This window comes from Stegostoma tigrinum, chromosome 29 (assembly GCF_030684315.1).
Source record: "Stegostoma tigrinum isolate sSteTig4 chromosome 29, sSteTig4.hap1, whole genome shotgun sequence".
Classification (NCBI taxonomy): domain Eukaryota; kingdom Metazoa; phylum Chordata; class Chondrichthyes; order Orectolobiformes; family Stegostomatidae; genus Stegostoma; species Stegostoma tigrinum.
The window spans coordinates 28,202,281-28,214,480 of record NC_081382.1 but is presented as its reverse complement, the minus strand read 5'-3'; positions in this window follow the sequence as shown (position 1 = coordinate 28,214,480).

Genomic DNA, 12,200 nt, shown 5'->3' with positions numbered 1-12,200 from the left:
TAGAAGAGCACAATGTTATTTAAGTGGAGAAAGACTGCAGAATGCAAAGATTTGGGCATCCTTCCGCATAAATTGCACAAATCTAACATTTGGGTGATAAGGATGACAACTTTTAAAATCCATACTTTGATTCTGGCATTCCTGGCCAGGCCAGAATTTAGTTCCTATCTCTAATTCCAAAGCAGGCAGTTCAGAATTAACCTCATTGCTGTGGATCTGAAGTCACATGTCGACTAGACCAGGTGAGGATTGAAGATTAATGAACTAGATTTGGGTTTGAAACAACAATCCACAGCATTGACTATCAGGCCAACTTTTTAATTCCATGTTTTTGCTGTCTTAACATTTCACCATTTTGCCAGAGTGCGATTTAAATCCATATACTCAGAACATTAACCTGGTTTTCAGGTTACTAATCCACTGGCATTACCACCATCACATTGCCTCCAATCCCAGATGAATTATTAGCACATATTTCAAAGGGAATAGATTATACAAATAAGGAAGTGTTAGAACTATACAAGGCACTAGTCAGTCCACACTCAGATTACTGTGCACAGTTTTGTCCCTTGTCTAAAGGCAAGATACATTGGTATTAGAGACAGTCAAGATGTTTACTGGGTTGATTCAGGGTGTGGACAGATTTTTTTTGTGCAGAGAAGTTGAGCAAGTGCTCATTGGAGTTCAGAAGAATGAGAGGAACCTTTATTGAAACATATAAGATTCTTAGTGGGCTTGACAAGATACATGAAAGGAAGGTACTTTCTCTTGTGAGCGAGTCTAGGACCAGATAGCATAATCTGACAATAAGGATTCCCTCATTACCCATTTAAAACAAGATGAGGTATTTCTCCTCTGTGTGGTGGTGAATTTGTGTGTTCTTTAGCCACAGACAGCTGTCAGTATATTCAAGGTAGAGATGGATTTTTAAATCAGCACAGGAATTAAAGGGTGACACGGTGAAAGCCAGAAAGTGGGTTTGAATATTACCCAAGGTCTGTTTTGAACAGCAGATCAGGCTTGATGGGGCTGAATGGTCTACGCCTACTCCCATGTTTTATGGTCTAAACTCCTGTTCACCCTTAGATGAAGAAGCAGCTCATAATACTCAAGTATCTCAGATGGGAAAGATAAGTAATGCATTTCATTATGTCATTGCATCCCTTTGTATTGAATACATCTAATACTGTTTAACATCACTACCTTTGTTGGATTCCCTTCTAACCTATATCATTCCATTTTAAGAAGGCCAAGCCTGGAAATGAAATAAAAACGGAAAATGCTGGAAACGCCCGACTCTGGCTTTGCTTTTTGCGATGTAGAAGTTACGACCAGTTTTATTAACAAACCGTGGTAACAAAGTGGGGAGCTGGATGAACACAACAGGCCAAACAGCATCTTAGGAGTGGAAAAGCTGACGTTTCGGGCCTCGACCCCCTTAGATGCTGCTCGTCCTGCTGTGTTCATGCAGCTCCACACTTCGTTATCTCGGATTCTCCAGCATCTGCAGTTACTATCATCTCTATTACTAACAAACCGTGCTGCTTTAAGACCTGAACTCACTTCAATTTCGAAATCTTCCCCCTTGCTTTACTAGATAACACCTCACCCGCCATCACGTGTTTATAATTATTGCAAGTCTCTTCAAACATTGCCACGTCCAATTAACTCCATACCCCTCCACCCAGCGACTGCGCAACAGCATGCAGAAAGTGCAGCTGTCCACAATTCTCATCTTCCTTGCTTTCCCCAGACTTCAGCTCATTCGTAGCCTGCACAAAACTGTTTGAAAATCGATTACAATAATTGAACCACGTTCAGTACTCTTACACGTGTTTTTCGTTTGGAAGGAATTGAGAGGATAATTAACTCGCGAATTATTAGCTTCCTTTCCCTAGTGTTCACTGCTCCATCCACTTACTGGCTCCAATCGAGGTTTTATTGTGAAACTACATGTTTTGTAAAAAAGAAACACGGTGCAAGCAATCTGTCTCGCTGTTGTGAGAAAATTAGTAGATAAAGTTGGAAGTCATTTCAAAAAAAAAGAGGTGTATGTTCAGTAAAGTTGTTGTTGCAATAGAGATCAGGCTACACTTTAGCAGCGACCCCCTGGGCAGCATGTTGTTTAATGTCAATGCATGTTCCACTCCCAACGTTGCTCCAGGTAATCCCATCTGGTGACCAGCTGATACATTGTGACAGTGACGGCGGAGTTCAGCTGAGATGATACAAATTCACACAGAGAAAAGTGACCGTCATTTGGCACGTAAAGAAGAAGAAATCATGCAGGTGGTTGAAAATACACGTTCCATTTCAATATCCATCTAAAATTAGAAACATGTTTTACTCATCACTTCCCCTCATCAGCTGCTTGATGGACATCGGAATAAAGTAACTGTTCCGAGCAACTCGTTTTTTTTATTAATAAGTCTTGAGTACGCTAGCAAAAAAATGGTACATTTAAACCAAAGCACATCAACTGGAGACGAATAACAGATGGTTCCGTTCAAAATGATCGGAATTACTAGCCTTTCTATAGTCTGATAAATATTGGAAGCAGATGAGATCATTACCTATTAAATTTAACAAAGAAAATCTGCCTTATTTCAAAGGTGCATTAAAACATACCAACAAAAGCTGTGGTAACAATCCTGCACCTTAACTGTTTCTCAGATTCGTTCGGATAGGAAAGAGCGTCATCCCGAAAAGATGATAGTAAGAACTGCCGATGCTGTCTGGCCTGCTGTGTTTTCCCCAGTTCCACACCGCGTATCCCGAACAAGGTGCTCGGAATTACAGCGTGTGGCTTGTTTATTTTGACTGCAATTTGTTTCACTCCGTTTCGTCAAACATAAACAATTCTGCAATGTTTATGTTGTGGTCCAGGATACTTTAAACCATTAAAACAAAACACGGTACCACACGCAAAAATAAAACCATCTGTAAAACGCTATTTTACAAAGCTCTCCCAGCGTTCGAGTAATGCTTGCGGTCTGTGTCTGATGCAACTCGGTATAAATGTAACAGTTAACAACATCATGACACTTCTAACTTGAATAACCCTTCTCAATAAGTAAAGGATTACTCGTAAAACTTTTTATTTGTAAACTGGAGGATGTGACAGTGGTCTGAAGAAAAAGCTTTATATATACAACTAGAATTTTAAAATAAAGGCAAAATACAGTGAATGTTGAAAATCTAAAATAAAAAGAAAATTCTGAACAAACTGGCGGCTGGTAGCATCTGTGGAGAATGAAATAATGTTTCGAGTGAACTGTTTCTTCGGCATTGTCTACATCTATAACTTTAAACAGTTGTGCCTGAAGAATACCTCATGATGAATAAAATATCCCACGATAGACTGCTAATTGGCAATCGGATGAAGTCTTGGTGACAGGAGTAAAACACAGAATGCTGAATTCATGGACAAGAACAGAATTTGTTTGTGTCTCTCTCACTCTCCACAGCTGCTGCCAGGCCTGAGGATTTCTCCAGCGCAGTTAACATTTCGGGACGAATTACGTTCATTTAGAACGGAATTCTGAGGAAGGTTCACTGGACCCGTAACATCAACGTTCTGCTTTCTGTCCACAGATGTTGCCAGACCTGCTGAACTTCTCCAACAATTTCTGTTGTGTTTTGTTTAAGATCTCCAGCACTTGCAGTTGTTTTAGTTTAATTGAAATTAGTTTAATTTTAGTTGAATTCAGAAGCCTCTCTCAAGATTACCTGTTCCTTTGAATAAACACTTTTTTTGTAAGGATCAGTTATCAGGCACAATTTCAGCCCACACAACACACCTTTGTGGGTTAGCACAGCCCAAAAACGAGCTTCAGTTACAAGTAAAATACAATAGATATCGTCAATCTAATCTCAACGCAGGAGAATCCTAGGAGCCCCCAGGAGCATCTATGGAAGGAACACTTTTGTTGCAAAAACATACTTTATTCATAAATTATAAATATATTGCAAGACAGTTCAAGACAAACATTACTGAATTACCGTTAAAAAAGTCACAACTTTCACTTCAGTATTACACTTTCAAATAACTGCACCCAAAGGCGTTTGCCCATGAAAAGAACATACAGGAATGTGTTTAGTCCGAGGGTCAGTACTAACCCACGCTGCTATCTCCACTGAGGCTGACACTACCTTGGGTTACCAGTCTAAATTGTATTATTCCAGTTAAGCTAATCACTGGGTTTTCAAGATAATAAAATGTGAGGCTGGATGAACACAGCAGGCCAAGCAGCATCTCAGGAGCACAAAAGCTGACGTTTTGGGCCTAGACCCTTCATCAGAGAGGGGGATGGGGTGAGGGTTCTGGAATAAATAGGGAGAGAGGGGGAGGCGGACCGAAGATGGAGAGAAAAGAAGATAGGTGAAGAGAGTATAGGTGGGGAGGTAGGGAGGTAGGGAGGGGACAGGTCAAGGAGGTGGGATGAGGTTATTAGGTAGATGGGGGTGTGGCTTGGGGTGGGAGGAAGGGATGGGTGAGAGGAAGAACAGGTTAGGGAGGCAGAGACAGGTTGGACTGGTTTTGGGATGCAGTGGGTGGAGGGGAAGAGCTGGGCTGGTTGTGTTGTGCAGTGGGGGTAGGGGACGAACTGGGCTGGTTTAGGGATGCAGTTGGGGAAGGGGAGATTTTGAAACTGGTGAAGTCCACATTGATACCATTAGGCTGCAGGGTTCCCAGGCGGAATATGAGTTGCTGTTCCTGCAACCTACGGGTGGCATCATTGTGGCACTGCAGGAGGCCCATGATGGACATGTCATCCAAAGAATGGGAGGGCGAGTGGAAATGGTTTGCGACTGGGAGGTGCAGTTGTTTGTTGCGAACTGAGCGGAGGTGTTCTGCAAAGCGGTCTCCAAGCCTCCGCTTGGTTTCCCCAATGTAGAGGAAGCCACACCGGGTACAGTGGATGCAGTATACCACATTGGCAGATGTGCAGGTGAACCTCTGCTTAATGTGGAATGTCATCTTGGGGCCTGGGATAGGGGTGAGGGAGGAGGTGTGGGGGCAAGTGTCGCATTTCCTGCGGTTGCAGGGGAAGGTGCCGGGTGTGGTGGGGTTGGAGGGCAGTGTGGAGCGAACAAGGGAGTCACGGAGAGAGTGGTCTCTCCGGAAAGCAGACAGGGGTGGGGATGGAAAAATGTCTTGGGTGGTGGGGTCGGATTGTAGATGGCGGAAGTGTCCAAGGATGATGCGTTGTATCTGGAGGTTGGTGGGGTGGTGTGTGAGAACGAGGGGGATCCCCTTTGGGCAGTTGTGGCGGGGGCGGGGTGTGAGGGATGTGTTGCGGGAGACGCGGTCAAGGGCGTTCTCAATCACTGTGGGGGGAAAGTTGCGGTCCTTGAAGAACTTGGACATCTGGGATGTGCGGGAGTGGAATGTCTTATCGTGGGAGCAGATGCGGCGGAGGCGGAGGAATTGGGAATAGGGGATGGAATTTTTGCAGGAGGGTGGGTGGGAGGAGGTATATTCTAGGTAGCTGTGGGAGTCGGTGGGCTTGAAATGGACATCAGTTACAAGCTGGTTGCCTGAGATGGAGACTGAGAGGTCCAGGAAGGTGAGGGATGTGCTGGAGATGGCCCAGGTGAACTGAAGGTTGGGGTAGAAGGTGTTGGTGAAGTGGATGAACTGTTCGAGCTCCTCTGGGGAGCAAGAGGCGGCACTGATACAGTCATCAATGTACCGGAGGAAGAGGTGGGGTTTGGGGCCTGTATAGGTGCGGAAGAGGGACTGTTTCACGTAACCTACAAAGAGGCAGGCATAGCTGGTTTTTCAAGGCTGATGGTGTTTTTTTTGGGTCTGATTCTGTATCCTGGGTAGAAAAGTTCACGCTTTCTGCTCAAAATTTAAAAAAAAAACAAGCTGGCGCGCAGTAACTGGCGGGATCGAAATTCTCATTCCTTGCAGACGTCTTGGACACAGTCCCAGTCCCGCCTCGGGGAGTATTGCTCGGTGTCTGTGTGAAGAACATTTTGGAGCTAAACGTGGGCGCTGCCTGCTGCTGCTTCCAACGACTGGTGAGAGAAAGGGAGACTGCACAGAAACATTACTGGAGCAGCTTGAATATCTGGGAGGCAAAAAGAGCAAGTTTAATTCTGACCAAAACATAAGGGGCCTTTTATTTTGAAAAACCCAAATGTTATAAACAAAACAAATGGTGCAGGCCCTGTGACCCTTGAAACGAAAGGGCAGCTACTTTAAATAGTTAGTCTATTTCAAATCCAGGCCGGAAATGCCTTTTTTTGAATACTGTACTGAGAAGCAGAAATCATGCTTTGTTTTAAGGAAAAAGTCTGATGCCAGAGTAGCCATCTTCTTCAGTGGGATAATGATAAGGTAATTCACCAGAAATTGCCTTTACATATCTCTCTGCACCAAAGCTGGTGGAACTCGGCAAGTCTGGCCGCATCTATGGAGAGAGAAAAACAGAGCATTTTCTGGGATAACAAGGTGTAACGCTGGACGAACACAGCAGGCCAAACAGCGTCAGAAGAGCAGGAAGGCTGACGTTTCGAGTCTCGATCCTTCCTCAGAAAAGGAGCATTTTTCTGGTTTTGTTTTCAGGTTTCCAGCAGCAGCGGTTCTTTGTTATACCGTTACCCTAACAGACTGGTTACACCTTAGTTTTTTTTTGAAAAGTATATTCAGTCGGTGCCTGATCAGCCGTCGCTGAGTCCCATGGATCACGCCATCCAGTGAAAGTTAACTCCAGCCAGCACACTGGGCATGAAAAAGATCAACAATTTCAAAGAGAAACGAATTCGAAATTACTTTCAAATCAGATACAAACAGGGGAGACGGACACATGGAGATGCGGAAATCAGTCTTCAAATTATTCCACATCTCTCTGTAGTTATCATTTCGGTAACGTCAGCGGCTCTATCATTACACTGGCATCGGAAGTAACCTGTGAACTTAAACTAATTTCAGGAAAAAAAGCGAATAAAAAGCCAAAAGAACTGCGGATGCTGTAAATCAGGAACAAAAACAAAGAAACTGTTCTGAGGAAGGAAGGGTCACCGGACCCGAAACGTTAGCTCTGTTTTCTCGTCCACAGATGCTGCCAGACCTGTTGAGCTTTTCCAGCAACTTTGTATTTGTTCAGAAAAAAGCGAGTTAAGGGTTAGTGAGCTGTGATTCACAAAGTAAAAGTGAGATTCAGTTCAAGACACGATCAAAAGATTGCCAGTGCGGGCATACAATGATTGATCTATCTGTAAATCACTCTCAAATAGTAAATGCTAGGTGGCTGTTCACGGTTCCATCACAAAAACAAAACTGAACCAATAAATCATCTTAGGTACTGTAGGTTCAGGTTATGAGAGTATCTGCCGGTTGCGTCGAGGAGAACTAATGTGAGAGACGATGTTATCTTTAGAGATTGAACATTGTGCAGTGTTTTGGGTCGAACAGCTCCCAGTACGATACAGAGGATTCTGATACAATACTGAAGTTGGAAGTACATACGATCACATGCACTGGCGCCAGGAGGTTCATCGCATGACATGAACTTCAAAGGAGATACGAATTGACCACAACTCGAACTCGTTTGTCCCTGCACTCTTGCGTCAATGGGAAGGGCGCCTGGCCGAATCACTGAGCATTTCATCACGTTTTGAATCAACCCCAGCGTTTCCGCCAAGTCTAGGCGGATATGGCTGTCTTTTATTGAGGCGTGTTGTTGGGTAACATAGTGTTCGCCTTTTGTAAAATATTAACAACAGAAGCCCCAAGGCTGGTGGAATGTATCACATTCCTTCACTAACCCTTCAGCCTGGCTTTCTGTTTTCAGACTGAGCTCACGCCAAATAAGGGGGAGGAAGACATATGAATGTTAGTGCTACAATGTATGGACGTGACGGGCCGATTGGTCTCCTTCACTGAAAATAAAACGAGAAACAATTGAAATAGCATTTATTAGGGTTACAGTCGAAACAACTTGAAACGTATTAGTGGGGCTTGGGGCTTGGTAATATGCAGAATAATTTAAAATCCATACGTATGTATATTCCACTATAAAACTCGGATAAATATGTAAGTGGTAAGATAAATAGAAATTTTCCCCACAATAAATCATCACATAATGCATTGTCAGCTGAGACCTAGGCACTGTATTACCCTACTCAGTCATAACAGACCATAATTTTAGGCCCTAAACTTTCCCATGTCATAGGTCCCTATCCCATACACCAGCCCTTGGTAGCACAAAGCCTGCCAATTCACAGCCCCTGTTAGTAACTAACAGTTCCCACTAACAACTATTCACCCTCCCAGCCCGATCATTAGCAATTCCTTTGTCTGTCTAGCTGTCTTTCTCTCTGTCTCTCTCTGGGCTCTATCCTATCGTTTACTCCCTACCCCACACACCTCCCCCTTTTCTGCAGAGGAACTGACATTTTCCCAGCCACCACCAGTTCTGAGGAAGGGGCACCGGACGCGAAACGTTAACTCTGTTTTCCTTCACAGCTTTTCCAGCAACTTTGTTTTAGTTCCTGGTTTACAGCTTCCGCAGCTCTTTCGGTTTTTACAACAGACCAGCTAACTAGATTAATATAGTTTACAGATACTACCACAATCAAAACTTACACGGACATTAAAATCCATTGTTAATTTTGGTTAAGTAGGTATAGGAAAACTCTTCTGAACGTATTTGTACTCAGAACCAAAAGAACAAGAAAATTAGAGCACAGGAACAGGCCCTTCGGCCCTCCAAGCCTGTGCCGATCGAGATCCTCTGTCTGCACCTGTCGCCTATTTTCTAAGGGTCTGTAGCACTTTGCTCCTGGCCCATCCATGCATCTGTCCAGATACATCTTAAAAGACACTATCTTGTCTACTACCTCCGCTGGCAACGCGTTCCAGGCACCCACCACCCTCTGTGTAAAGAACTTTCCATGCATATCTCCCTTAAACTTTCCTCCTCTCACTCTGAAACTCATGACCCCTGGTAATTGAGTCCCCCACTTTGGGGAAAAGCTTTTTGCTGTCCACCCTGTCTATACCCCTCATGATTTTGTAGACCTCAATCAGGTCCCCCCTCAATCTCTGTCTTTCTAACGAAAATAATTCCAATCCACAACCTTCCTTCATAGCTAGTGCCCTCCATACCAGGCAACGTCCTGGTGAACCTCCACTGCACCCTCTCCGAAGCATCCACATCCTTTTGGTAATGTGGTGTGAGAACTGTACGCAGTACTCCAAATGTGGCCAAACTAAAGTCTTATACAACTGTAACATGACCTGCCAACTCTTGTACTCAATACTGCGTCTGATGAAGGAAACCATGCTGTATGCCTTCTTGACCACTCTATTGACCTGTGTTGCCACCTTCAAGGAACAATGGACCTGAACACCCAGATGTCTCTGAACATCAATTTTCCCCAGGACTTTTCCATTTACTGTATAGTTTGCTCATGAATTAGATCTTCCAAAATGCATCACCTTGCATTTGCCCGGATTGAACTCCATCTGCCATTTATCTGCCCAACTCTCCACTCTATCTATATTCTGCTGTAATCTCTGACAGTCCCCTTCACTATCTGCTACTCCACCAATCTTTGTGCCATCTGCAAACTTGCTGATCAGACAACCTATATCTTCCTCCAAATCATTTACTTATATCACAAACAACAGTGGTCCCAGCACAGATCCCTGTAGAACCCCACTGGTCACAGGTCTCCAATTTGAGAAACCCCCTTCCATTACTGCTCTCTGCCTCCTGTTGCCAGCCAGTTTTTACCCATCTAGCTAGCACACCCTGGACCCCATGCGATTTCACCTTCTCCATCAGCCTGCCATGGGGAGCCTTATCAAACACCTTACTGAAGTCCATGTATATGACATCTACAGTCTTTCCCTCATCAATCAACTTTGTCATGTCCTCACAGAATTCTATTAAGTTGGTAAGACATGACCTTCCCTGCACAAAACCATGTTGTCTATCACTGATAAGTCCATTTTCTTCCAAATGGGGATAGATCTATCCCTCAGTATCTTCTCCAGCAGCTTCCCTACCATTGATGTCAGGCTCACCGGTTGATAATTACCTGGATTATCCCTGCTACCTTTCTTAAACAAGGGGACATTAGCAATTCTCCAGTCCTCCAGGACCTCACCCGTGTTTAAGGATTCCGCAAAGATATTTGTTAAGGCCCCGGCTATTTCCTCTCTCGCTTCCCTCAGTAACCTGGGATAGATCCCATCCGGACCTGGGGACTTGTCCACCTTAATGCCTTTTAGGATACCCAACACCACCTCCCTCCTTATGCTGACATGACCTAGTGTAACCGTCCTCATGAGTCTTGAAAGAATCCTCAAAATCCAGAGATAGTAGGAACTGTAGATGCTGGTTTTCCTGCTCCTGAGCACTTGTTTTGGCCCTGGACCCTTCTTTAGTGAAGGTTCTAGGCCCGAAACGTCAGCTTTCCTCCTCCTCTGATGCTGCTTGGCCCGCTGTGTTCATCTAGCTCCACACCTTGTTACCACTGTACAATGTTCGTTTTTGTGTTAAAGTACAACAAACCGTCAGAGCAGAAAAATCCAAACACATCAGAAGTACGATTTTCAAACCAGCTCAATACACTGGCATTTACATATGTTCCAAAGGGACTTGATTTTCACCATGTACATTTGCTGTTTTCATATAAGAAATGAAGGAATATGAAGTTCCACAGTAAGCCAGGCAATCAAGATTATTTATCCATCAAAAGATCCCATTAACTTCTGATTCTATTAAACCCTAGTACCCAAAGATGCATTATTAGATCTTGTAAATAAATCAGTTTTCCTATGTCAAACATGTTTGAAACAAAAATGATTCAAGGAAAAAGTATTGTAATAATCCACATTTCAGAATGGAGGTAGGTAATGGCAGAGGCATATCACATCCATTTAAAGAACTCTAAGCATAACACCAAAAATCAATAAATACATTCATGATGATTTAATGATCCTTTTTAATGATCATGATTCAAGTTCAGTGAGGAAAAAGTGCAACTGCAATTTGTATCGATAAGGCAAATCACTTTCTCAGAATACATTCGCGAGGTTGGTCCATATCAGTACTTGTTAAAATGGCCGATTCTCTAATTTAAAACTTTATAGACAGCAAATCTCTCACATACAGATCATTTCTGGACATGCTGTCTTTGATTCAAAGCTTGGCTTTTGGAAAACAATGGAAGTTCTCTCCATTTTGATAGCCTTTGAAACCCTTTCCTTTACTTCGAGGAATGAAACAAATCTCTCACTCATCAAGTAACGAGACACTCTTGGCCCACAGTTTGGAGTCACAGCACATTTCATGCAATCACTGTGAAACAGAGATGACCTTGCACTCTTCAGCTGACAAACTGTTTGCCTGCATTATTGCTGTAAATCCAAGTTGATACAGTATAGTGAGGGTTAATAAGGTATTATGACCTGAGTGATGGTTTATAAGGTCTGTGTGTTCTCAGCAACTTGCTGTACGTAAGTGAAATGTGGACAAATTACAGCCACCAGAAAAAGCTAAATTCCACATTCACTATCAGCAAACACATTGTGGGTATATCCTGGCAAGACAAAATTACAAATATGGCCATCCCATCAAAGGCTAAGCTCCCAAACACAGATGAGGAACCAGTGTTAATGTCAGAGGACGATATAGTCCAGGGACCCAGGTTAACTCCCTGGAGACATAGGTTCAAACATCAGTGCAGTCATACTGGGGTGAATGGCCTCCTCTTGCTCTGAAACAATTCTGTGAAGTGTGTAGGCAATATTAAACATGGAAACCTTCATTGGTTCAGGCACATTTAGAGGATAGACAGCAGCTTCACACTGGAGGACATTCTGTCTGGTGAGGTGACGGATGCAGATGACTAGTCAGATGCCCCAAGGTCTGCTTCAAGGATCCTTGGATAGAGGGTCTAGAGCAGAAATGTCAGCTTTCCCGCTCCTCTAATGCTGCTTGGCCTGCTGTGTTCATCCGGCTCCTGTTATTTCAAGGATTCTTCCACGTGTAACATGAGAGCACTGAACATCAATTAGCACACTTGAACGTCACGAGCTGGTGATAAAAATGATGAAATTTCTCTTTTGTGCCCGCATGCATTAACACATTAATGGCCACGGCAGCTTGGCAGCAAATACTAATGTTGAAAACAGCCTCCGATGGTATCACATTGCAGTTTCGTGTGCTACACTT